This window comes from Pteropus medius, unplaced genomic scaffold (genome assembly GCF_902729225.1).
Source record: "Pteropus medius unplaced genomic scaffold, Ma_sr-lr_union100, whole genome shotgun sequence".
In the NCBI taxonomy this organism is placed as follows: Eukaryota; Metazoa; Chordata; class Mammalia; order Chiroptera; family Pteropodidae; genus Pteropus; species Pteropus medius.
This window is the reverse complement of record NW_024351647.1, coordinates 2,429,408-2,434,311: the sequence shown is the minus strand read 5'-3', so window position 1 is coordinate 2,434,311 and position 4,904 is coordinate 2,429,408.

Genomic DNA, 4,904 nt, shown 5'->3' with positions numbered 1-4,904 from the left:
AGGAGGGCCAGCTTTATTGGCATGTGACCTGTGCAGCTGCAAACCTGCTCTTAGCAGAGCTCCATGCTTGGTTTAATGCTCTGTTGTTGCTATCTCGAAATTCTTAATTTTAAACCTTTTCATTTTGTACTGGGACCTGCACATTAGGTAGTCGATCCTGGGTACAAGGACCATCATTCTTCTAATCAAACAATCAGTAACTGCTTAATAGTGTCTTGCACTATTACTGATGTCTTCTTGATGAAATCTAGAAATTGCCACAGAAGTTGATACCTCCTGATAACAGGTAATATTAAGGCTACAAGTTTGAGAATATTCACAGAATCCAAAGCAATATATACTTGGATACTAAGTTTGAATTGCATGGCATTGCATTCCACAAATATTTTCTGAGCACTCTAGAAATGTGGGACACAGTGCAATGGAGGAACAGATTAGAGGCCTGTATCGTGAACAATGCGGAGAGTGTTTGTAGATGAGTTTGGAGGGGTATGCAAAAGCCAGATCAGGCATGGCCTTTTGAGTCATGCGTATGTTGGACACAGATTTTATGTGCCTTCTTAGATTTCTTCCTGGACTGTTAGCTGCTCGTTTCACCTCAGCCACTGCTACAACTACTTGACTCCTCTTGGGCCTCTGTCTGAGGCTTACTTGTTTCTTGCCCTAATAGTTTTAAATCCTCCTCCTTTGTCATTGTCACACAGCCATACACATGTGGAGTTTTGGGCTCCTTCTGTCATTTCTGCACTTGGAGAAAACCCAGACTTGGGATGTGGGATCTGGCACCTAGATAACCTGTCAAAGGGGAAAATGACACAACCTAAAGAGCAGGGAAATTTTTGGCCAGTGGGGAAGATACAGAGGGAGCTAAGCAGATAAATATCCTCTCTCTTCCCCAGCCCAGGGACTATCATAGGACAGTTTTTTCTTGCAGTTCACCTTGTTGGAGGTATGGATATACATTGACTCTTGGGAAAGCAAATGGCTTGGATGGAAAATTAGAAGGTCTAGGGGAGAGGTCCATGGTTAAATATAAAGGAATGGGCCCAAAAGATGGATCTTTGTGTTTCATCTTAAGGCCGATGAGAATGTATCTAGTGCAGAAGATACATTCAATAATAGGAGGACAAATTGATCCAGCCCATGAATGTCAGCCAGACTCTATCCTCAGCCACCTCAGAGCTTTCCTAAAAGGCCCAGAACAGAGAGGCTTTGGTGGCAAGGATGACTTCTGTATTGACTCAACAGCCTGTTTCCCTTCACTAAAGTTGACTAAGTCTGTTCTTGTCTGTATTTATATTTTGCTTTTAATTTCTTTTAAAAGTTTACTTTAAAAATGAGTAAATCAGGTAAAGTGTTTAAAACAGTGTAGAGCACTTAATGCTGTCAATTGTCCTAGCTTGGGTTCCCTGAAAACAGTTTGAGGCAAAAGCTGAGGTGTTATCACATCATTAGTAAGTGCAGTCTTAGGGAAGGAAGATGGAAGAATGAAGTGAGGCAAGAAAGGAAGGCAAATATATGGAAGTACTGTACGTTATTGCACTACTGAATGTTAACGTGCCAGCAACAGAGCTGAACATGGCTTTTTCTTTAGAATTCCAGCCAGCTTCCTGGCGCAAGGTTGGTTACATTCCATTTTGGAGAGGGTTGTGATTCTGGATAAGAGTTTGCCTTTCCTGCCCATAGTTTTTCTGCTAGCTTCATCAATTGAGGGTTCACAGGATGTCTCACCTATGACGACATTGCCTTGAAGTAGGGAACTCATTTTATGGCAAAGATGATGAGACAATGGGTGAAACAGCAAAATATTTACAGGTGCTACTTACTATGTTATGAGTCTTACCTTATGAGAATCAGCTGTCCAGATAGAATGGTGTAATGGCCTATTGAAGACTTAGGAAAGGCATAAGCTTAGGCTGAACATCCTACAGATTGAGGTGCTGATCTCCAGGTTAAGGTATATGAGCTGAATCAACAGATGACTTATGATAGTTGTGCTCATGAGCTAGAAAACATGGACCTAGGAACTAAGGGGAGAAAGTAGCATTGGCTCCCTCTCCATCACTTGTAGAATGTGCTATTTCTAAAACTTTAGGCTCTTATGGCTTGGAGACTCCGGCTTCCAGGATGGGAGGATGTCAACTGTGGCAATTGTCTTTTTACAAGCTTGGGCTCTTTATAAGCCAGTGAACTTGCAGGCAAAGAATACTGTACAGACATACCTATTTGCCATGAACATCTCAGGTTGCTGCTACACAGCAGAGGTGGGATTTTGTTTGAAACCCGAAATCTTACTGGGGCACCTCTTGTTGCTCTTGTTCCTGTTATGTCTGCAAATGGATAATTTCTGCTAATATGGCTGTCACTCAGATTAACAGAAATTCTGGCCAAGAGTGTGGAAAATATATATAGGTATAGAGGAGGAAAATGGTAGGCCTGTATTATAGCTTGGATTCCAGCTGGGGTTGCTGACCATTTTGTTGTCTTCTAAGGAGGTCACAGCATCCACTACCTTAGATTGGTCTTGTATCTCTCCTGTCAGGGAAGAAGTCCCAGATATAAGTGAATACAAGTGGGTCTGAATACAGCAAGGGCTGAACTGGCTAGATTTAGTTTACACACTGTCCAGAGCCACACACATACATTGTATCCTGGCCAGAGTGGCCCTAACAATAGCTCTTGCTATTAAGTGGTTTGTAGAGACAGCTGCCTTCCCTGCTCCTGCAGTCTGAAGGCCTCATTGCCATGGTGGCTGCTCTGGGATCTTCAGCTCTTAGTTTAATTCTACTGTAATTAGAGAACATACTTTTTATGCTTTCAGTCTTTGTAATGAGACTTTCAGGTACAGTGTGAAGCCAATTATTGAAAAATGTATATTCTGAAGTTTTAGGGAACAGTGATCTATATATCATTTAGATCAAATTTATAGATCATGTTTTCCAAGTCTCATGTATGTATGATGATTTTTTTTGACTGCTTGTTACATCAGTTAGTGAGAGATATGTGTTTAAAATCTTTTATAATTTTGGATTTGCCTAATTCTCCTTTAAGTTTGTTTTTTAATTTATATATTTTGAGGCTGGTTATTAAGCTGACATTTAGGATTGTTATAGCTCCCTGTGATGTTGACACTTTTATCATTATGAAATGTCCCTATTTATGTCTCTCTGATACTTTTTGCATTAGTAGCTATTTTTTTCTGATATTAATATTTCTACACAGCTATCTTATGGTTTAAGTTTTCTTTTTTTGCCTTTTTAAGATTTAATCAAGTGTTTTTAAAATATTTTTCTATTTTTCCCTTAGTTGTTATACAACATGATTATTTCTTTAGTGAATATTGTAATGAGGGTGACATACAACTTTTATTTTCTACTATAAATTCGTTCTTTTACCACTTCATAGACATTAGAAGAACCTTATAATTCTTTAACTCTTTGTTATCCTCCCCTCTTGAATTCTCTTTATTTTTTAAATTTCGCAAGACATTGCTATTACTGTTTTGAACAATAATAACATTGAATTTTACTCACATATTTACCCTTTCTAGCGGTACTATTCATTTCCTTTTGCTTTATTGTGGGATCATTTTCTTTTTATTGAAGAAACTCTTTAATATTTCTTCTCATGTGGGTCTGCTGGATACAATGTATATCAGTTTTTGTTTATCTAAAAATGTCTTTATTTTTCTTCATTTCTTAAGAATATTTCCGCCGTGTATAAAATTCTGGATTTAGAGTTATTCATGTTAAAGATGTAATTCCATTTTCTTGTTTTCATTGTTTCACTTGAGAAGTCAGCTTATGATATTGTTGAAGTTTGAATATTTTTTCTCCGATTTTAAGATTTCCCTTTTATCTTTTGTTTTCAGTAGTTTTACTAATATTTTCTTAAGTTGTGATTTTATTTATCTTGTTTAGGGTTAGTAGAGCTTTTAAATCGATGGCTTTTCTCAGAAAATTCTTGCCTCTGCCACGTTTTCTCAGTGGTCTCCTTGTTGAAGTCCAATTATTCCAATTACTATGTTAGACTCTTTTACCTTTCCCATATAACTATCATACTTTAAAAAAAATTTCAATTTTTTTTCTGTGCTTCAGTTTTGTTTTTTACTTATTTTTAAGGAAAAACAGCATCAGAACACTCAAGATCAACATTAATGATGAACAGTTACCTCATTTCTATTTGATTTTTTTACAGGAACTTTTTGCCAAGATTACTGAGACTAGCACTTTCTATGACTCTTAAAGTCTTTGAGGGAGGCAGTAACCCCTCAGAACATACATTCGCTCCCATCATTTAGATAGACACAACTCTCCGTGAATAATACACAAAGGGAATATTGTGTTTTGTTTGGAACTTTATGGAGCATTAGTCACAATTTTTGAAAATCACAACTACACTACTCTGCTCACAGTATTTTGTTTATACGACTCAATTATATTTTGTCAGCAATACAACACATTGTATGTGTGTTTAAGAAGGTTCTACGGGTAGGTGCAAACATCTGATCACTTCGTTGATTTACATTTCATAATGAAACAATATTATTTTTACAAATTTCTTTTATTTCTTAAACTTAGAGTATTGCCGTGTATATTGATTTAAAAATTATATGTATAGGTACTAATTTTAGCTCGATAATTATTTCAGAATTTTTGTTATAAAAAGAGAGGTCCCAGGAGTCAGATTAAGATCTTGGGTAGAATCGCGATGTTTGCTAAGATAGATTTCAATACACAGACTTAACACAAGTCTTTTTATTACTATTATTATTTATTATTACCTAAAACAGTTATTGTTACATAAAGCCGTTTTAGGCAACCACCACTGATTGCCTCCAGGCCGGGAACCTTTGCGCCCTCAGTCAGAGAAGGTCCTAAACAGTCCTGGTCGAGACCCCCACC